Below are 25502 nucleotides of genomic sequence, written 5' to 3'. Positions count from 1 at the left end.
CGTTTCACTTTCCAAAATGTTTTTATTTGAATGATACAGCAGGTTTCTGTAGGATAAAGAGTCGGATCACAATACAGGATGTGCATTTTATTACTCCAATTTATACTTCTCCTCCAAGAGATTTCTTAAAACAGAAGGCCTTTGTATTTTAATTCCAAGTATTTCTGCATAGATCACCTATCCCTCCAAAGCTATGAGTTCAGGCTCATTTGAAAAATAGTAAGAAAGGAGAAAACAGGTTATTTCCTCTTGTCACCTACTAGAGATCTGTTTTTCTGGTGCCTCTACTCTTTCTCACACATTTGTTTTTCAGGATTAGAAAAATTGGAATATTTTGTCCACTTGAATTGTGTGCTTCACTGATGGGAGCTGTGGCTGCTGGTTTGTGGGACATGGCTGGCAATGGCCTGGAACTGCTGAGGACGTAGGTGTCTGCCTGTTTGTGTCTCTGCTTTAAAAAAGGAATATGTTAGAACTGTAATATTTTAAAATATTATGCATTTTAACTGGATTCTTTAAATTTTGTTCCTGAACAATTATGATAATTCTAATAAGTATTTGTAAATAGTAGATTCTAGGATAAATTAATGCCCTAATGATAAAAGTGTCATTTAAGAAACGTAGTGAGTTCTTACATGAATATTTGAAATGTATGAAAATACTCTATTCCATGCTTCATTTCACATTTACATTATAAAATGCAAAAATAAAGGTAAAGCAATTACTAATAATCTTTTAAGTACAACTGTAGCAGTATGAAAATTTTCTTTTAATATAAGTTGGTTTTGGCTAACTGGAGAGATTCCAGTTTAGTAGAAATTGAATTTTTATTAGTTTCTATTTTTTAAAAAAGTAATCATTTTTAATGCTAATATATATAAGATGACAGAATTTTCGCAGATTTAGTTTTACTTCATCAAAGAGACTGGAGTAGGAGGATATTCATTCTTTGAGTCAAAACACCTGGTAAGTTCCAAGTACCAGGCCATTTATGTTAATATAAGTGCCCTCTCTCTCTAAATAAAAAGCCATTATTTTTTCTGTTTCATTGAAACTATTTTTAACAAAATTAGTAAGCTATGACGTTGTACCAGAAACTTAATTTGGAATTTTTAGTTGAAAACAGTAAGTAAATCTATATGATAGTCCTCATCTCAATTGGATGATATGGTTTTGCTCAAAATCTGTGATATCTATAATGGTAGTCACTAGCCATAATTAACTGTTCAGTTGAGACAGGATCTTGCTACATAGTCCAGGTTGATCTCAAACAAAAGATCCTCCTATCTCAGACTTCTGAGTTAGGGAATTGGGATTATAGCTTTGTGTCACCACACCCAGATGCAAAAGTTTGACATTACCTGTGGCTAAAGAGATATTTTTTTCTTTAGGATAAATTGATCTGTATCATCATATATGACCACCATTCTTTAGTCACCCAGTACTAATTCTGTAGTCACTCAGCTTTCTGGTCTGTGGATAGCTCAGTTAATATAAACCTTTATTGTTTTAAGAATATGATTCTTTGCTATGGAACTATGAACAAAAAAGCTGAACAAGATGCCCATCAAGCCCCAATTTATACCAGCACCAAAACAAAATAAAAAAGAATCAAGTATTTATTTAATCTACAAATGTGCCACTTAGGCCTCTGTGGCCAGTATCAAACAGCGTGAACAAAATTGGGGTTCAGGGAGGTAACCGTCTAGCAGAGAGACTTAGATCAAATAAATAAAACATATGAAATATTAGAAAGCAGTAAGTGCTTTAGAGAAATATGAGATATACTAGGGTTGTGGTTTCGGTGATGCATGAGTTGTTCAGGAAAGGAACCTGTGGATAATTGGAGAACAGTGTTTTGGTAGAAGGACTAGTAAATGCAAATACCCTTGGGCAAGGATGAGCCTGGCTAGTTTGAATAGTGGGAGGCAGCTAGTGGATGGTATAGAGTGAGCACACAGGACAGGAAGAGATGAGAGAAAGTGAGTCACATGCTGTGAACAGTGATGGTGCTTGAGACCATAAACAAAGGAAGTAATGAGAAATAATGGAAATCTAGTTCTGTGGTGCTATGAAATTGGATAAGGGATGAGAGGAAGGTATCAAGAATGAATCTGAACTTGTCAGCTTGATAAAAGAGTGGGTTGCTGTTGATTAGATGGGTGTAAGTTGGGGAGGAACCAGTCTGAAAGAGCCCAGTTCCTTTAAATGGAAATGGGAAGGTCAAAAAAGCAACATTCCATTCATGGAAAGAAGAGGGCTGATGGAGAACTTTTGAAGTTATCTACATCTGCTGTTAGTCAAGACTCATAGGAAGAATTGAGAATACTAAGAGAGTGAGACTACAGAAGAGGAGCTACCTGGGACCTGAGGTTGGGAGATAAGATGGCAGCAGTAAAGGGGATGGACATTTAGTCATAAGCCTTGCAGCACTGCTGACAGGTTAGGTCAGGGGAGAGCTGAGAATTAATCATTTTAGTCCAAAAAATATTGGGGACCTAGAAATTGGTGGATACTAAAGTCAGAGTAAAATACAGTCAAAGGGAAACTGAGAGGAAGAGGAGGGAAATGGGTTCAGACCCTCTTTTTGAGGAACTGTGGAGTCAGTGGGGCTAATGAAATGTTTGGTTTGGTTAAGATGAGAAAAATAACAGTTTCTTCCAAGGCATTTACTTAGAGAGATTTTAAGTTACCTTTCTAAAATGGCCTGCTAGATGCATGACGTTGAAAACTGGCATGTGTTGTTGTGAGATCAGGGAGTGTTTCCCTCCAAAGAGGATCTCATAGAATTGTTTGGGGCTACAGGAGAAGAAGGAGAGTGATATGGAAGAGGGAGGAGGAAGAAGAGTGAATGAATGAATGAATGAACTTGGATTCATGTAGTGCCACACTGATTATGCCAGAGATTATTCTTGGAATTGTTATGAAGTTTGGCTTTATTTCTTCCTGCTCAGGTCCTTAGCCACGTTCTAGTCATTAAAAATCATAAGAGCTGAATTCCAGTAGTCATTTCTGTAATCCTAGCTACTCAAAAGACAGATCTAGTTCACACCCAGCCCAGGCAGGCACGCGCGCACACACACACACACACACACTCTCTCTCTCTCTCTCTCTCTCTCTCTCTCTCTCTCTCTCTCTCTCTCTCTCTCTCTCTCTCTCTCTCTCTCTCTCTCTCTCTCTCTCTCTCTCTCTCTCTCTCTCTCTCTCTCTCTCTCTCTCTCCTGTTGCCAATTATCCACCACACACACACACACGTCTCCTGTTGCCAATTATCCACCACACACACACACACGTCTCCTGTTGCCAATTATCCACCAAAAAGGTAGAAGAGGAGCTGTGGTTCAAGTGGTGAAGCACTCGCCTTGAACAACATCAAGAAATACTCAGGGAAAATACTGAGGCCCTGAGTTCAAGACTTGGATCAGCAAAAAGAAAAGAAGAAAGAGAGAAGGAAACCAAATAAAAAATAACAAAAGGAATGCATTTAAACTAGTTATCTATAACTAAACATATTGAAAAGCTGATGTTTGTGAGTTAATTTTTTAAAGGAAGTTGCTGAAATATTTGCAGCAATTAAGGCAACGATGTGCCTAAGGTCACACACAGTGGAACACAGCAATAATATCTAGATTTAACATCCAAATTGTGATTCTTTTTTTTTTTTTGCCAGTCCTGGGGCTTGAACTCAGGACCTGGGCACTGCCTTTGGGCACTTTTTCCTCAAGGCTAGCTTTCTGCTGCTTGAGCCACAGCATCACTGCCGGTTTTTCTATGTATGTTGTACTGAGGAATTGAACCTATGTCTTCGTGCATGTTAGGCAAGCACTCTTATCACTAGACCAAACCCCCAGCCTGTCATTGCTGGTTTTCTCTGTACTTAATTGGAGATAAAAGTCTCACTGACTTTAGTGCCTGGGCTGGCTTTGAACGGCCCTCCTCAGATCTCAGCCTCCTGAGTAGCGAGGATGGCAGGTGTGAGCCACCAGCACTGAGCTGTAACAACAGAGTAGTGATGCATAAGCTCCAATCCTATTTGTATACCTCTTGACACGAGTCACTCTTCTTCACCTTGAAACTTCTAAATGATCAAGCTTATGCTGCAATAAAATTTAAACATTACCAATTTATTATGAGTGCGTTGACATTTTGACAGAACAGAAGTTAAAATTAGATTTACCAGTTGCTTCAGCAGCATCTTTTGGTAATATGTGGATAGTGTCTGCTTTCAACTTAGTCTTGGAAATGTAATTGTATGCAGATCATGTGCTGTGGTAGAATGTGAAAAAGCCTTGGAATTTGACATACAGACATTGAGCTGCAGTTCTCTAGTTGAGAAATCTCAAGCAAATGAGTTGCTGTTTTGTTGTCTATGAAGTGCAGATGTACTCCACTATCAGGAAATGGAAAGGCCTTCGCTTGGGCTGGAGTGCCAGTGTAAACATGCAATTTCCTTTTGTGCCACATGAGGGAGTGTCTGTATTACTGTTCCCTTGAGCTGACATTTGAATTATTGTCTAAGAACTGAAATTTCAGGGATGAAAACATGACTGGGGGAAAAAGCATGAGAAAGATTTGGGGCAGTGTTAAACTTGAAATGGTTGGAACAAAAGAACTTCCATTTGTAATGAACATTTGCTGCTGTCTAAGAATTTTGATTTGTTTTCTCCCTAATTTGCAACTAAACTATTCGATGATCTTTCATATTAAACAAATATGTAACTCTAGACTAGAGTTTTAATAGTCTTGAGATGTTAATAAGTAAATTAGATTGTCTTTTCTTGATGATTTAGGTATATATTAGTGGCCCAGGCCTGTAATCATAGCTTCTTGTAAGGTAGAGATTGAGAGATCATGGATTAAGGCCAGCCTGGACAGAACACCCCATCCTAACCACCCTCCCCTCCAAGAAAAAAGAAAAAAAAAAAAAAACGCAAGATACCATCCACATGAAGTGATACATGTCTATCATTCCAACTATGTGGGAAGTAGAAATAGGATTTGGGGCCCAGGAATAAACATAAGATCGTATTTGAAAACCACTAAAGCAAAAAAAGGACTGGCAGCATAGCTCAAATGGTAAAGCACCTGCCTAGCAAGTTCAGGTACTGCCAAAAAATAATGACTCATAAAATAGTAAATTAGAAAAATCTTTTTGTCTGTTCCCCACATTCTTTTTTTTTTTTTTTTCAATCTGAGCTCGATCTTTGTTGTTCCCCTACAGGATATGTTACTGTCATACATAACCCAGAAGGTTGGATGAGGATGAGGAAAACATGGTTTCTGTGACTTAAGCCTAGTGATAAGGGATTTGTTTACAGCAAAACTTGAACTTTTGGGCCAGGAGATTGGCCTAGTGGTAAGAGTGCTTGCCTAACATGCACAAAGACCCAGGTTCAATTCCTTGGTACCACAGCTGTAGCACAAGAGGTAGAGCTGTAGCCTTGAGAGTCCAGGGATAGTGCTCAGGCCCTGAGTTCAAGTCCTAGGACTGGCAAAAAAAAATGAACTTTTGAAACCAAAATCAATGCTAAACTAAGTGACATTTGTCATTGAATTGTTACCTAATGAATAAAGTAAACATGCATCTGTATCTCGGGTACCAAATATTTCATATTAATGAGTCTTTTGATTATGAGCACATTTTATTTTATTAACTGTAATTCGAATGCTTTTTTGTAGTATAAAATATTCTGAATTTAAAAAGAATAATCATAAACATATCTTTTCATTAAAGTCAAATGCACTGTCAGTGTTTCAGACACTGACATTAGTCTATAGGTCCAATTCACACATTTTAAGTGTCATGAATTGAGTTTTATAAATGTATCATGATTTTAAACTCCTTTGGACAGACTTGAAGGTTTTTTAGCTTTTTTATTATTGACAAAGGTATGTTATGGGCATTTTTAACCTACCTCCATAAGGTAGGTACCCAAAAATTTCAAGGATACTTAAAACTTCAGATTGACTAGGAAGGAACTTCTCCTGGAAGTAATTTTATCTCCTGCTGTAGCCTTCTGAGCAGGTCGTTGTCAGTCTTGAATTCTGCCTGTAGTGTGGTTTGAAATGACATTTTTTGTAGTTTTAATTTTACTTATTACTGATGAGATTGAGAACTTGGGAATTTATTAGCTATTTGAATTTCTTCTGTGAAAGACTCTTCTAATTCAAGTGGCCATTGGTGTTTTTTACTTATTGGTGTGTAAGCAATCTTTGTATATTCTGCATATCAATTGTTATATGTACTGAGGCTTTTTGCATGTAGGAGGCACTTTACCTCTGAAGCCATGACTCTAGCTGTTCTTTATGCTTGTAGTTTATTCTCCCTGTGTTGTCTGGGTGACCTCAGATCATGATTTCTCTGTCTCTCTTCTCCCAAATAGCTAGCAAGCATGTGCCACCACATATGGCAAGCCTTTGCTTTTTTTTTTGGTCGTGAACTCTGGCACTGAGCTCGTCAGTGCAAGGCTACCACCCTGCTCCTTGAGCCACAGTGCCACTTCCGGTTTTCTGGTACTTAATTGGAGATCAGTCTCACTCACTTAGTGAGACTCTTTGTACCATGCTCCTTGGATCTCAGCCTCCTGAGTAGCTAAGATTACAGGCATGTGCAACTGCACCCAGCAAGACTTTGCTTTTTAACTTACTAAAAAAAAAAAAATGAATGATCAGTCCCTTCTTTTGGTCATTATTTTTCTGTCTTAATATAACAGTTCTTCTTGGGGCAAAACTAATATAAAAATATTCGCTGCTGTTTACTGAAAGTTTTCACAGTTCATCTAACATGAAGTTTTATGTATAGCATGAAATGCTGTAGTACCTTTTTTTTTTTAAAATGGAAACTGCGCATCCGCCAGAGCCTTATTTCTGTGTATGTCCTTTCTGCTACACAGCTTTCATCTATGTGGAGCTAGATCTTTCTTTGGGGCCTTGGGTTCTTTATCCTTGCTTCTCCGCAAACTTGATTTATTATGTTTCAGTTTCTCTGTTATGTCCTGTTGTCTGGTATATTTTCTTTCCTTTTTCTTTAAAGTTATTGCTGCTTTTGCCTTTTGTCTTTCATGTAAACTTCCGATTTCTATTCCAAGGAAAACCTTGCTTTGATGGAAGTCATGCATTTAATCTATAGACTAACTGGAGGAGAATTGATTCGCTGTGTGATTGGTGTTTTCTAACCATGACTACTTTATCATCTACACTTAAGTCTGTTGCATATAATATGTAAATGAAAGATATTAAAGATAGATGTCTCTTCATTAACACTTTATTGGTTATGTGCCACTCATCACTTAAGTATTATTAACTAGTAGCTATTATTTTATTGTCTTTGTTGGCATTCAGATGAACATATTTCACAATGATGATTATTAAATTCACATCATCCATTGTGAAATTATATGTAAATATCCACCTGTGCTTTATTCTAACAATACCACAAGTTTTACGTAATATTTATGTGAGGTCTATTTGGGTGAGAAATGTTAGAAGCATATCTTAGTTTTTTCCTTTATGATTAGCCAGTTTGGGGATACTTTATCCTCGGTTCTGATTTGCTTTGACTGTTTTGAGGGGCCATCAAGTAACCATCTAACAATGCTCATGAATAGCAGGCACTGAAATGTCTGCATATGTGTATTGGTTTGTAAGATTTGTTTGATTTATAGAGCCATGTTACTTTCCTTTGCTACATCTGCGCATTCTAGATCTCCTGGCCCCTATTTAATTTCTAGAGCTGTATGTGGCAGAACCTGGCTATCATTATTCTTGATTTTTTTTGAGGGGGGGGATTCTGGGTGGTCTCTGAATGACTTGTCTTTCAGATGAACTTTAAAAAAATTTGGTCAAGTTAAAGAAAACCTCAAGATTTTTGATTGACAGTGTGTTAATTTTCTAAAAAAACATTTAAAGACACATTTTAATTTTCTGGCCTGATGAGTGCTACATGTTCATTCATCTGGTTCATAAATTTCTGGAACTTTTTGGTTTGAGCAGATTAGTCCCCAGATTTCTTGTTGGATTGAAATTCAAAGCAATTAAATAAATCAATTGCACAAAACACTTAGCATGCCACATGTTTGTTCTGTAAAGACAAAATGTTTCTCTGTATTGAACAGCACTTTGAGGGCTTTTCTCCTCCCAAAATATGGCAGGCCTGGTATCACATGTTCCTTATTGGACAGAGTCTTAAAAATAATAATTTATGTGCTGTTTGGTTGGGAAATATTTTCTCTCGTGGACTACTCTCTCCCAGGAAGTTTTAAAGTGATCCAGGGTCCACACTCCTCTGATTGTCCTTGGTGATGGTAAGTATGGAGAATATCGAGTCCTGTTAAGTCTGACTTTGTCACCCTGCTTGGGAACTGGTTGTGGAGTTTGCTCCGAGGTGTATGAAGGCTGACTTGCCATGTTTTCACAGAGTGCCCATGGCTCCCAGCCAACCTGTTTATTCTTTGTCTTTCTTTCTTGCATAAAATTGCCTATTTTTCACTTCAGATGGGGGTGTGAGGCAGTTCTGAGATTTGTGTTCTTGTTATATGTACACCATCTGTGGTCTCCTGGCATGTCAGACAGGTTCCCATATTGGCCGAAGTGTCAGTTTGGTCAGCACTTAAGATGGCTAGAATCCTAACCTGTCTCATCTCTGTCCTTTCAGCAGCAAATGCCACAGCTCTCATCTGAAGTACATTGCTTTGTGCTGTGGCTCAGGTTTTTTAAAATCAGTTCTTTGCAGAGATAGTATAGACAATTGTCACGTGTCTCTCAGTCACTCTCCTTGCTGCTTCTATGTTGTCATGTTACATTTCAAAGTAAAGAATAAACAGTGGTTTACTATTACTAAAAGGAGTCCAGATTTCATTCGTGTTATCCTAATGTCCATTTCCTGTTTCAGGGTCTCTGATCTGGGTATATTCTCTAGTTTTTTGTTTTTTTTTTTCCCCTGACCATCAGACACGCTTCATCAAGAGTGATACACCATTTTTCTCACATCCATGTGAAAGGAATGTGCTTTCTCTCTAGACTTAGTACTTTTGAGCACTTTGGTCACTATGGTATAGTTTTCTGTACTATGAATGTGCTTTCTCCCCCTTCCATACTCTGCCATGGAATCTAATCTGCCCTGCCATGGAATCTAATCACTAAATACAGTATAATCTCAATTTTAAAGTTTTGTTACTTCTTTCTTGGTACCTTGCCTTACATTTGAAACCCAATCTATTTTTTGCTGTTGTTGTTGTTGTTTTTCCATCATGGGCTTGAATTCTGGGCCTGGGCATTGTCCTGAGCTCTTCAGCTCAAGGCTAGCACCACTTCCAGTTTTCTGATGGTTAATTGGAGATAAAGAGTCTCACCAACTTTAAGTGCCCCAGGCTGGCTTTGAACCACCATCCTCAGATCTCAGCCTCCTGAGTAGCTAGGGTTAGAGGCTTGAGCCACTGGCACCTGACCAGACCTACTTTTTTTTTTTAAATAGGACTCTGAATATATAGATTCTGCATTTAAAAGTAAACACAAGAAGAAATGGAAACTGCCTCATTCAAAAATGGCTTACAGTGGTGAATAGCATGCTGAATTTGCCTAGCAGTCACTAACATTTGGTTTATTGGTTTTACTTTCAAATCTTCATAATCTGTAAACTCAGTCAGCTGCTCCTCCATGCTCAGATGGCTGCACAGACTGTTATTCTTCTAGCATTAAGACTCTTTTTCCTCTTACTGATGGAAGATAAAGTTTAGCACCAGAATAGTTAATCCATACTGAGGCTTAGTTCCTACATACCACAATATACTTATTCTAATTAATTTGATGGAAACATTTCTGTGTATAAACTTGTCTTAAAGTTTTAATATTCTTTTCTTTTTTTATTGTCAAGGTAATGTATTGAGGGGTTACAGTTACATTAACCAGGTAGTAGGTACATTACTTCTCACACCGTGTTACCCCTTTCTCATGTTTTTGCCCCATTTCCTTCCCCCCCACCCCTCTCAATCATCTTGTTTCCCCCTTCCCTTTGCTATTTCAAATAAACAAATAAACATAAATACAATATACCAGGTAACAAAGTCAGATACAATAACAATATGAAATTAACCAAAGGGCAACAAAGAGAAGAGAAATAACATAGTACGTTAAGAACAACAATCACACAAGATAAAGCTCTTGTTTCCATATCCTAGAGATCCTTTCATTTAATCTCATCCTATATGACCTTACGTACCTAGGTCTTGAGCTATTGTAATCCTCTGCTAGGAGAGTCCTAGATGTGTACTAATTATTACAAATGAGGGAAACCATTGAGATTAACACCAGTTGTGACACTGTCAAGGTATTTTAGCCTTTCACACTCCTCTTCTACCTAAAGTAGGTGAGCCTTAGGAATGCAGAATTTTGATAGTTGTTTTTGTGTTGTTTGTAGAATAAAAGTCTTAATGAATTTGTGGATTTTGTCTGATTATTCTTTCTATTCAGGTGACCATACATTTTTACTTTGTCTATATTGTTTTAGCATGTGATCATAGTGTTCTAGAAATGATACAAATGATGCAGATGTTCATTATATCATTACTACAATTGTATCATTGTTGATGATATGTTTTAGAAAAATTACTGTTTAAAAGAAAAGCTGTGGAGGGAAAATAATGACAAATTTCATGATATCCAAAATGACCCATTTTGTGAACCCACATTTATAGGCATTTACCCATAGTTACATTTCTTTAAGGCAGAATGGCTAAATGTCTTTTTTGTTTTCTTTTGTTTTCAGAATATTGGAACTTAAAGGTTCCTCTTACATGTGTTAATGTGAACTTAATTTTTTTCTTTTTTCTTTTTTTCATTACTGGGTTGTTCAGTTTCCTAATGTAGGTGGGATCACAAATGTGCTGTATCTACCATGTCCAAATCTATTGAAAAGGATGGGCATGGACCAAGATGCTACGATTTCAGGCATGAATCACACAACACATAGCTTACTTAAAATTTTTGAAGTGTGTTAGAGTTGTCTTTTTAAACCAGTTTTAGAGTTCAGTTCCAGGAGAAAAAGTCCAAAAAGTGCATTTTAATAGGTCTGTTGCTCACTTTATGGTCACTTGGTAAGTCAACTAAAACCAACAATAATGTTTTTACTCAACCGCAGGGGAAATCCTTTCCTTGGCCCTTGGTTCTGCTTTCAGTGAGTCAACAAAGACTCTTAAGTTCATGTGGGGGATTCCCACACAGGCCATGTTTCATAGATATATAGAATGTATGATGTTATTGCTTACTTTTTATAACTTAAGTGTGTAAAGCCTATTGAATGTACCATTACTTTGTTTTTAATATTTCTCATTCTTCTTTTGTTTCTATGTTTGGATGTATAAGAGTGCATATCATAAATGTAGAACAATGATAGATATGTATTCAGGTAGTTTAAAGATTTCTTTTAAATATTTATGATCTTTGAGTATATCTCTGGCTACTTGTTGTGTGCAGCAACTAATGAAGAGACCCTATAAAACTTTGGATACAGGGTTTCTCCTTATCTGCCTAATGTTTTATTAGCTAATTAACTGACCAGGCCCTCTCAGGATAACTGCAGCTTGCCCATCCTTTGTGCTCCCAAAGCAGGACATGTGCTTACTACTCAGATCTGGCAGATATACCTGCCATAGTGACTGTTCAGGCCAGTTTCCAGAGCATTGAAGTGATAGTCAAAGGTGGTAAATGTCTATCTTTCGGGAAAATACACTGGATAAAAGCTGTGTTGTAATAACCACATTATAAGAGAGTGCATGGCTTCTAAGAGGGGAGGGGTTTTATTCCTATTGGAGTTACTCTACTCTGCGACTCACTGTAGGAATATGACACCTCTTCCCCTGTAGGTAGACAGGAGCCTTTCAGTGTTCTACCACACTGCAGGCATGTTTGCACAATGTACCAAAGGGAAGTTTTAATGCAAACAAAACTTATAACTGGTCTACAGGAAGCATGGTCTCTTGACCTTTTCCTCTGGCACTGTGTCTGGTCCTCCTGAGAGATTGGTTCTTGCAGGGAGAATCCTATGGATCTCAAAGATCTAGAGGAGTTGGGGGAGAGGGAGTGGTGGTAGCTGAGATAATCATCTCTTAGACATGCATCAAAAGTCCGACAGACAGTAAACATGATAAATGTTTTCCTGGTCTACCCTTAGGCTTGAACACCTCACAAACATACTTAACATGACATTTCCATGAACTAAATTTTCATAATGTACTAAGGAAAAGATTTAATTTCTGCAAGGATACTTTAAAGTTGTTATCCCTCTTCTATTTCCATCCTCTAAATCCCCTGTGTTTTTCCTCTGGTTTTAAACTTTTAAGAGATTTTATTCTGAAACCCCACTTCCTCTCTCAGATTGGCACTGCCATTTCACAAGTATTTGTTTCCGTGCCTAGTCAAGAAAGGAATACTGGTACTACCTGACTCTACCTTCACCTTGACCCAGAGTAAGACTGCTGTCCCTCAGGTCAGAGATGGCATTTCGAAGAAGGTTGCTAAGCTATACAGGAATTACCACTTTTCTTTTTAAAATGATTGATTGATTGATTGATGAGTCATGGGACTTGAACTGGGCCTGGATGCTGTCCTTGAGCTTTTCAGCTCAAGGCTACCACCTGCCTCTGGGCCTGGGCGTTGTCTCTGAGCTCTTCAGCTCAAGACTACTGCTCTACTCTAGAACCAAGCCCCACTTCCCATTTTCAAGAGGTTAATTGGAGATAAGAGTCTCAGGTTCTTTTGTGCCCGGGTTGGCTTTGAACCTTGGTCCTCAGTTCTTAGCTACTCCTATTGCAGGCATGAGCCACCACATCTGGCTATAATGTTTTAATTTTTAATTCGATTGTAAAGGTAGTGTATAGAGGGGGGTTAGTTACATAAGTATAGTAATGAGTACATTTCTTTTTGAACAGTGTTAACCCCTCCCTCATTTTGGCCCACTCCCTCTCTCATACATTATCCTACTCCCCGCCTCCCTTGCCAGGTGTAAAGCTCATTGGAGTTTCTCAGCTTTGCCTCCCTCCACAGCATTTAAGGTGCAAAAATAAGTTTTAGCATTAGATTACTCCATCTGATGTTGATTTGGTCCAAACCCCAAGCACCCAAAAGTGCATCCTTACCTGGAAGGTAAGGTGCTGTATGTACTGTAACCATTTAGCATTTTGAGGAAAGCTGTGTAATGGGATGGGACAAGGGGGACTCAGCAATACCCAGAGGCACAGTGACTATTTTCCCTTGATGTATCTGTCCATAGGCTTCCTTCTCCAGTCTTCACATTTGTCTTTTGTAAAAATAATTTATCACTATCTTTTCAATGTATTGCCATTAAAATAACCCTTTCCCTTAATAAAATGTATGAGTATTTTGAGGAATGTGCATTTTGCTCTAAATTTTATGCATATAGGACTTAGTGTCTTCAACTTTTATTTGCTAGAGACCTATATTCAAAGTGAAAATCACCTTTGTTTTTCTAATGTCATCTAGGCTGCAGATTTGTCCAGCTTGATAACTCAGGAGCACTGATGTGTGGAGCAGAGCAGGAAGACAACCTGCCAGCTCTAAAACGAGAGCGCATTCCCACTCTTTCAGTCAGAAGGTTTCCTAGGCAACCACTTAAGCCATAATTAAAGATGAGGAACTAAAATATATTTTCTTGAGAATTTTAATCCTCAAATGCAATCTTTGTCAGATTGAGATCACGGTGTGCATTTTTTTTCATTTTAAAGTTAAGTAAATAAAAAACTCAACATTTAATTATAGAAGGGCACACACTATCATTAAGATGTGTACACATATATGTTTGTGATTGTTGTGCATTTATCTTTATCTTTTAATATTCTTTCTCTGAATGGATTGTTTCATATCTATCTGCTTTATCCTGGTTCATCTGGGAACCAGATGGGAAGCTGTTGCTCCAGGTGATTGGATTTTGATTGGGAAGCAGTGTTTTTCCTGCTTCAGTATCTGATTTGTTAGCATAAGAAGGCTTTCTAGCAGGTGAAGAAGAGTTTATTGATCATGTATTTTACCTTTTCATGTCCAAGCCTGGGTTTGTATTATTCAGATGCTTTATCCTAATATTTACTGTTTTGTGGCTCAGCATTAGGCAAGGAGAAACATCTCAGTATCCTTATCCTTTCTACAGGAGATTCTAACTTGGCTGACCTGAACATATTTTCTTTCCTCTGTGGGACGCTACCACTCTGAGAATTAACATGAACTTTCATGAAACACTATTTTCATGAATAAGATGACTTTTCTATACACTAGGAAAGAGAAACATGTCCTACTAGTTAGATAAGTGTCATTATATTCAGTTGGTTTAGAAATAATACATAATTGCAAAAACCAGAATGTCAAAACAATAACAGGCTGGGAGTTTTGCCTAGTGGTAGAGTGCTTGCCTAACGTGCACGAAGATGCAGGTTTGATTCCTTGGTACCACATACATAGAAAAATCTGGAAGTGGTGATGTAGCTCAAGTGGTAAAGTTCTAGCCTTGAGAAAGCCCAAGGACAGTGCTATGGCCCTGAATTAAAGCCCAAAGACAGGCAACCCCCCCCAAAAGACATTAATAACGTCATTTTTTTCAGAAGGATGATGCAGTTGCTTTCTTGAGTGGAGAATGGGGGCCTCAGGCATCTATGAACTTTATGAACATTGCCATCTTAGTTTGAAATCTTTGGGATACTCTAGTTGTTTCCCTTTTATTGCCAACTGTTTTGAGATATATCCATCGTGTACGGTGGCAGTTTCTGTACGGAAACATTGTCATTATGGTTTATTTTTTTACCTCCTAGATACGTGGACCATGATAAAGCTGTCACTGCAGAAGCTGGCTGGGAGCCAGATTCTGGATATTTTGTTTTCCTCTTCCCATAGTAAAAGTAAAGTTTTTTCTAATTCTTGGATTTTTAAAATTACTAATTGAAACTTCATGAACAAGATAGGTTGTAAACACACTGTGATCCTTTTTGTGTGTGTGCTGGTCCTGGGGATTGAACTCCAATCCTGTGATTTGTTCCTGAGCTTTTTGTATAAGGCTAGCACTGAATCACTTGAGCCACAGCCCCACTTCCAGTTGTTTTTTTTTTTCTAGTCTTTTCTGTCCAGGTTGGCTTTGAGCCATGATCCTCAAAGCTCAGCCTCCTGATTAGCGAGGATTTCAGGTGTGATTACTTTTAATACCTGTCCACGCTTAGGAAGCTTGTTTTGGTTGATATTCCAATGTAAATGCAGTAAAAGCTACCAATAGTCTTCTAGAAGAATAAGAAAACTGATGGTTTTCTAAAGTTGTCAGATTTCCCCATTACATACTTTTAGTAGTAATATGAAGTTCTGTACTTTTAAGAGTAGAAGTTGAGATATTAAAAGAATATCAGACCTGTATACCTTCAGTGCAAGTTATTATATAAGACCTTTAATATTTCTACTAATTTAAAAAATTAATGGAAAAATTTACTTACACCCTGATATAAGCATATGAGCAAATATGTGAACCCTTGTAAAAGTTTTAGGATACTTTCTCTGCTCTCAGAGATTTATTTACTTATGGAGTTATTGGGATTTGAATTTAGGCCTTGTGTTTGCTAGGCCTACAATTTGAGCTGCTATTATTTTTCAGGTAGGGTCTTGTGGTTTTGGTTAGCCTCAAACAGTGATCCTCCTACTACTTCCTACCAAAGGCTTTCCACAGCCGGAATGTAGCAGGAATAACAGGCTTATCAGGGAGATGGGTCACTCCATCTTCATGCAACAAGCTACTCTTTGACACATAAGCCCAGTGTAACCCATCCTTTTTTAACACCTTGTGATTGTTACCTGTTGACTTTCTCATTTCTCTCATTACATCATGAATGACTGCCCCTTTCTCAACCCTGCCCAGTCCACTTCCCTGATGGATGTCATTTTCCCAGCTACTTTCCTGACTGCTTAGAGTTTGGGGTCTTATATACCAGTAGTGATTTTCTCCTCAAACACCCCCCTAACTCACACACTCTCTCTCACCCCTGTTCCCCCAGCCACACATACTTCTTATGGCTCAGACCCACATTTGACCTCACTCTTATGCTTATTCACCTGTTCACCTGTTTTCTTTTTGATCCCAGTAATACTGCCTGCCTACCAACTTTCCTTCACACTTTAGTTTTCCTCCTAGCCAACTAAGACTTTTGTGTTTCCAAGTATAAGCTACTCTCTTCCCAAATCCGTCTATTTCCTGACACCCTGAGTCTTCTGTTAGCACCTGGACTGCCAAGTTGTGTGGAGAGAGTCAACAGTGTAGACGAGGACCTGTTGCATGGTTTCAGGCAGGTACAGGCCAGCACTGGGCTCCATGTCCTCCTAGCTGCTATAATTTCTTCTTATAGAGGCTACTGCAGGTCTGGACTGCACTTTTCATACTCTTCCTGCTTTCTTTCTCTTTTTCCCTCTGCACTTGATCTCCCTTCTTCTACTTTACAGACCCTTAACAGGCTGTTACACAGAAACAACTTCCCCTCTTCCCCATTGTCCACATCTCACCTTCATCTACTGGATAATGGCATCTAATGCCACTATATGTGGTAGCAGAAGTTGATTTGTCTTTTAAATTATCTTTAAGAAGTTGTTCAAAGGGTTTCAATTCAGCATATCAACTAAGGAGTACAATGCATCTTGATTTATGTCATCCTTCCATGTTCTTCCCCCATCTAGGTATCTATTTCTTGACAAGAAGACAATTCTGGCCACTTACTGGTGACACATGATTATTATCATGAATATCCAAGAGGCTGAGACATGAGGACTGCAGATTGAAGCTAGCTGGGGCAAAATAGTCCGTGAGACTCTCATATCTATCTAATAAAAAGCTAGAAGTGAATTGTGTGACTAAAGTGTTAGAGCACCAGGCATGAGTGAGAGTGCAAGGCACTTTGTTCAAGTCCCGTACCAGAACATACCAATTCCAAATTTTTTTTTTCTGTGCTGGGAGCTGAGCCCAAGCCTTATCTTACCCCTACTAGGCAAGCATTCTGCCATTGAATTATACCCACAAATCATAAAAACAATTGCAAGTTTCTGTCTTTTTCCTTCTGCTGGAAAACTGAAGGATCTCTTGGGTGGCAGGCACCCACTCTTGTGCTGGTGTGTATGAGCTACACTGCTGCCTGATCCCCAGGAGATTTTGGTACACAACATTTTCTGTGTTTTACCTATGCTCTCCTTTGGCTGCTCAGAGAGTTTGCGCTCTGCATATATAGTCTCCTAGGTTCATCCTTCGAATGATTTGGAAAAGTTTAATTGGCAGCTTGCAGATTAGAAGTAGGAAGGAATTTCTCAGACAGGTCAGTTTTCCTACTCTTTTACCTCTGGTAGCTGTCTTTACCTTTTTAAGGGGAGTATAAGAAACATCTTTGATAGTGGGTAAATACACATCCTGTTCAAGACAAGGAAGCCTGGGTTTTGGATGCCAACCTTATTGCAGGCAGGCATTGTTTAGGAATGCCAGGTGCCTTGTGCTTGGAGGATCCATGGGACCTAGAGGCCTGTAACCCCCTAAACTTGAGAAGGAGCAGCCCCGGACTTAGGGAAACTGAGCCTTACTCTGACATTTGTGTAGGAAGTGTCTGGGCAAAGCTGGTTGGGAGGCACCCCAGGGAGAGCCTCTAAACATTTTATGGTGCTTGCACTCACTGAGGCCCAGCTGTATGTAGCAGGCATGGAGAATTGTGTGAAATGTGACATTTCCACAGTCATTCTTCCAGTGAAACTGTAATATCTTAAGTTTTAGACACTTGGCTGTATCTCTGTTAGGTGGAAAGGACATTGTCCTATCAATATAAAAAATTCAGATTTCAGAAACCTAATACAACATTTCTTAAGAAAGGACATGAGTAGAGTAAGTGGGAGTGGATTCTCCCATTTCTCCTTTCCTCTTCCTGTTAGAACCCATTTGCCGTACTGTTCCTTTCCCCCCAAATCATATGTCCAAGTCTCGACTTTCCAAATGATAGCATTTAGAACTAAGGACTTTGTTTGGTGGTTAGTTTGCCATGAGGTCATGGTACACTTCCCACGTAGGGGACATTAGTATCCTTTTTCCTTATGACAAAAATAGATTAAAGTATACCCACTCCATCCATCTCTTCTTCCCTTTCCTTCTTTCCTTTTATCTCCCTTCCACTTCTCCCCTCCCTCTTCCTATAAGAATACAGCAAACCAAAAAGAAATTCCTCATTAGGCATCAAATCTGTTGACCCCTTGATATAATTTCAATTTCCAAGACTATGAACCATAATTGGCATCACTTAAGCCACCTATTCTCTATTGTCTTGTTATAAGTAACCGTAGCAAAGACACCTTCCTTCCTGTTTGTTTAATGCACTGTACATGCCAGTCTATAAAACTAGACAAGAAAATCCAAGTAATTTTTTGAGCTATAAAGTTTAACTTTTCTATAATCTCTTTGCAGTAAGATTTTTTAACAGTTCAGGTTTTATTTTTCTACACCTGCAGCTACAAACCATTTGGGGCTACTTAAATTTAAATAAACTTCATTAAATATTTAAACTGGAAGTTCCTCAGTCAGACTAGCCATATTTCAAGTGTTCAGTAACTAGTAGCTACAATGTGTACAGCATAGACTAGATCATTTTCATCATTACAGAACATACTGTTGAACAGCATGGGTCTTGATATATTCTGTTCATATATAAACATATACATACACACACACACACACAGTTGGCATAACATTGTGTGTACTGTGTTACAAGAGGTTTTTTTTTTTCACCCAACAGAGAAACTGTTAATTTAGTGTGATCCACATATAGTGTCATGCCAGGAAAAAATTAAAACCGAGTATATAAATCAGACATAGAATTTTGGTAAATTTAAACTATTTTAACTTCAGATTTTAAAGATAATTACGACATAGCTTAGTGCTGGTTCTAAATTTAACTCTATTCTTGAAATTGGTCCACTTTGCCTTGGATATCTTTAGATTCAGAAGGCATACTTGGGCTCATTCCACCATGGTATCCTCCATACTCAAACACACGTACTGTTGAACAAGCTTACTATTTTTCTCAGCCTTCTCAATAGCGAGGAGTCACTAGATCCATGGAGCTATTTTTGTTTCAATTAAAATGTTAAAAATTCAACTCAGTTATATAAGTAGGTCACCAGATTACAAGTGCTCCTTAGTCTTAGGGGCGGCTGTGCTGTTGGAAGGTTTGAGAGGGACCATTCCTGTGATGTCAGTGGCTCTGATGAACAGTTCTGAGTAGATTCTTTTTCTGTTCTACTTCTCCTGTGTGGTGGCTTTTCCATAGATTAGAGATGGACAAGGGCTGACTCTTCTGGAAGATAGGTGGATTCTAGGAGCAGGAAAAGAACTTGGGTATTGTCAGGCCTGGCCACTTGGGCTCTGTAAGAGGTAAGCCTTCCAAGTGTTGGTTTGAGAAGTAGCATTCCATAGTAAAAGTGAAGAAGGAAGTTGCTTCTGGTAACTTTTGAGTTTTAGAATATTACCTGGAGTGGTCATTGATGATGCAATAAAGCAGTTAAATAACCAGTATATAACAGTAAATGCCACTTGTTCAGTTAGAGTGGGAAGTATGTTGACAAAAACATTACAAAACAGGGATGTATTTATGCCACCTCATATGTTAGGAAATACATAATCTGAAAGGATCCACAGAAAACAGCAAAATAGGGAGATAGTGAAGAGAGAGGACTTACACTGTGTACTTTTTATGCATCTTGTAAACATGATATACACTGCTTAGAAAAGAAACTCAATAAAAAAAAGAAAATCAAACAGAGAAGGAAAAAATAAAACCATTGTTAAGATGTGCAGGTTGCAGAGTAGATGGTTTAGAAATCAGAGGCCTCTGGGCAGGAAGATTTACGTGGTTGAGAAGGTAAGGAGAGCTAGCTTCACATGGCCATCTGGTATATAGGGACTGGGGCTTTGCTTTGCTTGCAGAGTACTTACTGTACAGCAGACTTGTGAAAAGTTTTTCTTCATATAACTTAATACATCTTAGTGGAAAGAATCTTCTTAGTATTGAATTATTTTTTTCATGCAATCTTTTTAACACTTGGGGAGGTGAGCATAGAAAATGCTGATTTAGAATCCTGGAATTAATTAGGACAGAAAGATGAAGTTGACAAATTGTTACAGGTCTGGGGCACCCTGCTTCAGCTTGTCTTTAAAGGAAATGAATATGATGTTAATTGAGTTTAAGTTCAGCAGTAACGCCTGGCAGCTTATTCAGTGCACCCCTCCCACACAAAAGTTTCCCTTTCCTATTTGGGTTTCCCAGATCCTCTTGATGATGATGGTGTGGTAGAGTCAGCAGGACAGGAGCATGGACCCTGAGAGGCATCCTTTACCATAAAGTTAGCACATTGCAGCTAGACTGACACATCAAAGTGGAATTTTCAGTCTTGAAAACAGAACCCTGTAATTCTAATTTTTTATTTAAAGAAAGTTCCCATTAACCATGTTTTTTTTTCAGGAAAAAAAAACAAGGAGAAACTAGGGACAAATTATATCCTGAATTGTTCATGCCATAAAAAATTAGCATTTGTCATGGAATTTCCAGGCCTGAACTTCCTAAAAGTGAGGGTAAACTTCCCAAAATAAAACCAGCAGGATGGCTCAGTACCCCGGCATCCACAGTAGACAGAACACAGGTTTATAACAGAGCCTGCAGGCTATGCCCTGGTGTTCACTCTACTTTGGGTAGTAACCCAAGCTTACTTGGCCATGTGACTGAACACTGGCTAATAGGAGGGAAATTATCCCCACGATCCCTCCCAGGAATAGTGTGTATCTCTGCTGGTCCCTTTCCTTCTCTGCTGTCTTTCATGTAGATACCATGAGCATAGACCACGAAGTTAGGTCCCATGCACTGGAGCAGTGAAGTAAGGAGGCACCCAGAAGCCATTTCCTGGGCTTTTACAACTGAGAAACTTCTCTTGTCTCAGCCAGTGAGTTGATGTTTACCCCAACAGAATTCGAACTCCTAAAGGTTCCAGTGCTGGGCAGTCATCCTTATTTCAAGCCCAGTAATCTTGTGAGGTTGACATTCTGATTCACATTTAATGGATTAGAAGACTGGGGTTAGGAAAGAATAACTTGCCCAGACCTGTTCAGGGAAAGTTAGTATTTGAACTCAAGCCCGAATCTTTCCAACTTTATATCTGAAAGCTTCCTCCTGGACTTGGTTGTTAGCCAGGCTTTAGTCTGTGACCCATAGTTTTGTAACATTCATGTTTGGCAGAGTACCAATTTTGTGGATTAAAAAAAAAAGACGTTGGGTTTTTCAGAGAACTTCATTTGTGGCTTTTTCAAAGTGACAAACACGTTTAACTGTATTTCAGTCAAAAATATTTATCAGAAAAACTTTGCTCTTAATTTCATAGAAACTCACGTTGGTTTGCTAGTATTTACTTGTCATTTGATATTTAAGACATTTATGTGAGAAGAGAAGAGTTAGAAGAGAGGCATTTTGACTCATTTTCTTGATTCTGTTAGCACTGAAGAAAATTTTAATGAGCTAGGAGCATAGCCTAGTGGTAGAGTGCTCACCTAGCGTGCACAAAGCCCTGGGTTCGATTCCTGGATACCACATACTCAGAAAAAGCCACAAGTGGTACTGTAGCTAAAGTGGCAGAGCACTAGCCTTGAGAAAAAGTGTCCAGGGACAGTGCCCAGGCTATGACTGGCAAAAAAAAAAAGTAAAAGAAAATTTCAAGGACATTTGGAAATTTCAAAATTCTTACAAGGCACCAACTCTAGAACATTCCTCATTTCTTACTTCCTGGTAAAATACTAATTCTGGAATGGCAGTAACAAGTGATGTGGCTTAGCCTACAGGAGTAGGCCCTGCAACTAGCATATGTACAAGAGGTAGAACAGAGACCCCAGGTAGCCATGATACTGGGGCTGTAGGGGAGGGCAGGGGAAATAGCTGGCAGCTTCAGTGATAGTGTGGCGGGCAGGTGGAGCCCAGCAAGTCTGAGGAGTGCAAACAACCAGTTGGCAGCCAGACCTGTAGTGGAAATAGGGGTTTTGATCTGCAGCCAAGACTCTTTCTGGTGGTGTCCAAATGACCCTTCCAGTCCATTCAGTTTTCTTCTCTCCAGCAGGAATACTTAATTGTTTAACATAGCAACCTTCAATACTTTCCCTGGGCTCACTGGACCTGCAGGATTTACTATATAGAAAAAGATACTATGGCAGGCCAGGAGTTTGGCCTAGTGGTTAAAGTGCTTTCCTAGCATGCATGAAGACCGGGTTTGATTCCTCGGTACCACATACATAGAAGAAAGCCGGAAGTGGTGCTGAGGCTCAAGTGGTAGAGCTCTAGCCTTGAGAAAGTCCAAGGACAGTGCTCAGGCCCTGAGCTCAAGCCCAGGACTGGCAAAAAAAATAAATAAAAATAAAAAAAATAGAAAAGAAAAAGAAAAAGATACTATGGCAAATAAGTTCGGGAAAATTCTGGACATTGACAATGCCCACTTAAGATCTCAGGTCTTAAATTGAAAAAATCAATTTAAACTTTAACTGGTTTTTGAAACTTAGAAATGGAAATTGAGTTTGAATTAAAAAAAAAAAAAAAAAAAAAACCCGGGGCTGGGAGTTTGGCCTAGTGGTAGAGTGCTTGCCTAGCATGCACAAAGACCCGGATTCAATTTCTTGGTACCACATACATAGAAAAAAAAAAAAGCCGGAAATGGTGCTAAGGCTAAAGTGGTAGAGCTGTAGCCTTGAGAAAGTCCAAGGACAGTACTCAGGCTCTGAGCTCAAGCCCAGGACTGGCACAAAAAAGAACAGCAACAACAACAAAAAAAAACCAAAACCACAAAACCTTTCCCAGGTATCACGATACAAGCCTGGAATCTCAGCACACAGCACACTAAGATAGGAGGATCATGCATTTGCATTTGATGACACTCAGGACTACCTAGCAAAACCTGGCCTCAAAACAAAACAGATAGGAAAAGCAACCTGAATAACTTAGGAATCCTATGTTAAATAGCTAGTGGAAGACTTGAAAGTTGCTGTTTGAATAGATTGAGTTGCTGGGAAAATGCATGATTTGAATGAATAGCGAGCGTGGGACTTTCTTCAGGTCTTCTTGGCTTTGATTTGCTGATCCATATTGTCTAAAGATGCTTTTGTGTATTTCATAGAAACAAAACTTTAACCCTGAAAGGCTCTCTGAGGTTCTCTAATTCTGTCTCCTTTTTTACTGGTTGTAGGAATAAAGACTTAGAAAGGTTCAAAATTACTAGCCAGAACCCAATAGACATGAACAAAGCTGACTCATAATGTGCTGACATTTCTTAGTGGAAATTACTTGACTGGGATGGAGTAAGAGCAAAGGTGTTGGTGTTTGATTTCTACTACCTTTAGTATGTATAAAATGAAGTGCCTCTGTCTATGCTGTAGACCTGCAGAGTTTTAAAAACAATTTTCTCCTGTCTGTGCCCCCGAGGTAACACACAGGAACACAGCCATTTTGGAGGCCCATTCATAGACAACTCTGCTTATGGTTAAGGAATTTATTTGATGAAGTATTAACATTTTATAATTTGGGGAAAAGGTGTTTTTTTCCCTTTGCTTTTTGTTTTGTTTTGCTTTCAGCTGTTAGTTTTTGAATGGTGGGTATAGGGGGTTTGAGGTTCAAAGCCATTTTGTGAGACTTCATCTCAACCATGGTTATACACAATAATATGCACCTATCTGTCATCCCAGCACAGAAAAAGTACCAAACTTGGAGCAATGGCAGAGGCTTGTTACCCCTACAACATAGGGTAGCATAGAAGGAGGAGAATCACAGCCCAGGCTGGCTGAGGCATAAAGCAAGATCCTGCCTCAAAGATAATTAATGTGAAAAGGGCTAAAATTGTGGCTCAAGTGGTGGAGCTCTTGTCACCATAAGGCTCTGAGTTCAATCCTTAGTATAGCAAAACAAACCCACAAAGCAAACAAAGTACAAATAGCAACAAAAGCAGATATTCCTGGCTTCCATTCCAGCACACTTGATACCGTACCATGTATTCAGTACTGAAGATTCCTACTGAATCTTCCTGTGAATATCTGTCAGAGGGATCATACATTAGAGCACTTCAAAGAACTCTGGTGTCATAAGATATGTACTTAAAATTGTAGCCATTGCAAGATCACCATGCCTGGTGTGCATTTTTTTGTCAATCAAAATGTTAGGATCTCTCCATATTTTATTACTTACCAGATTTGTGTGTGTGTGTGTGTGTGTGTGTGTGTGTGTGTGTGAGAGAGAGAGAGAGAGAGAGAGAGAGAGAGAGAGAGAGAGACAGAGACAGAGACAGAGACAGAGAGACAGAGACAGAGAGAGAGAGGGAGAGACAGAGAGACAAAGAGACAGGGAGAGAGATTACTGCTTAAATTAAAGGGCTTCATGTTCTTGTTCAGCTTGCCTATTTATGCATGGTGCTCTACCACTTGATTCATGCTTCTAGCTCAGCTTTCTTTTCTGGCCGGTATCACTGGCCTTTCTGCCTGGAATGGCTTGAACGTTAACCCTCCAGGTCACCTCTCCTGAGCAATTACAGGTATGAGGCAGTAACACCTGACCTTAAGAGATGTTTAATAAGTGGACACCAATTTGCTCATTCTTCAAAATCCTTGGTAGGAGTTTTTTAATTACTTTTGAGACAAGTCTTACTACATAGACTAGGCTGTTTTCAAACTTAAGGTACAACAAATTATTACCATATATATTTTCATTGGCAAATAGAACCTCATGCTTGCTAGGCACTTTACCACTTGGGCTGCTAAGCAAGCTAATTTTATGTTAGGTTTTTGTTGTTGTTGTTATTTGTTTTGTCTGTTCTGTTGTAGGGCTTGAACTCAAGGCCCAGTCACTGTTTATGAACTTTTTCCACTCAAGACTAGTGCTCTACCACTTTGAGCCACAGTTCTACTTCTGCTTTTCTGATGGTTAATTGGAGATGAGTCTCAAGGACACTCCTGCCCAGTTTGGCTTCAAGCTGCAATCCTCAAATATCAGCCTCCTGTGTAGCTAGGATCATGGATGCCAGCCATTGGTGCCAGCTGTGTAGCTGTGTTAGTTATTTTTGAAATAAGATCTCATTTTATGTTGGGACTGAACTGAGCCACAGTCCTTTCATTTGTGTTTTCTTCTAGGGCTAATAGGCACATACCACTACATCCAGCCATTAGTTGAGATGGAGTCTTGTGAACTTTTAGGACCAGGCTAGCTTCGAACTTTGATCCCCTAGTTTCTGCCCCCCAGCTATTATTACAGGTGTGAGTCACTGTACCTTTCTCTAGCTTACAATTTTTTTTGCCAATCCTGGGCCTTAAATTCTAGGTCTGGGAGCTGTCTCCTTTTGTTCAAGGCTAGCATTCTACTATTTGAGCATCCCAGGGATCCCTATAATGCTAAACTATCTTTCAGTCATTCCATATCCAAATACTTAGGTGCTAAAAT

The 25502-nt window shown here is 38.9% G+C and overlaps 1 long non-coding RNA gene across 3 annotated transcripts in view; it reads left to right on the top strand.

Annotated features, from left to right (window-relative positions):
• The window catches only part of LOC150063581 (uncharacterized), a 63247-nt gene that overhangs the window by 18820 nt on the left and 18925 nt on the right, over positions 1 to 25502 (top strand). For all 3 annotated transcript variants that reach the window (XR_016535557.1, XR_016535558.1, XR_016535559.1), the window contains exon 2: positions 314 to 424. This is a non-coding gene — a long non-coding RNA (uncharacterized LOC150063581). The remainder of the gene's footprint in view (positions 1 to 313; positions 425 to 25502) is intronic.

The sequence above is a fragment of the Megascapheus bottae genome, chromosome 5 (assembly GCF_031878675.1).
Source record: "Megascapheus bottae isolate mThoBot1 chromosome 5, mThoBot2.hap1, whole genome shotgun sequence".
NCBI lineage: Eukaryota > Metazoa > Chordata > Mammalia > Rodentia > Geomyidae > Megascapheus > Megascapheus bottae.
Note: the sequence above shows the minus strand (reverse complement) of the source record. Positions and strands in the feature narration are given on the sequence as shown.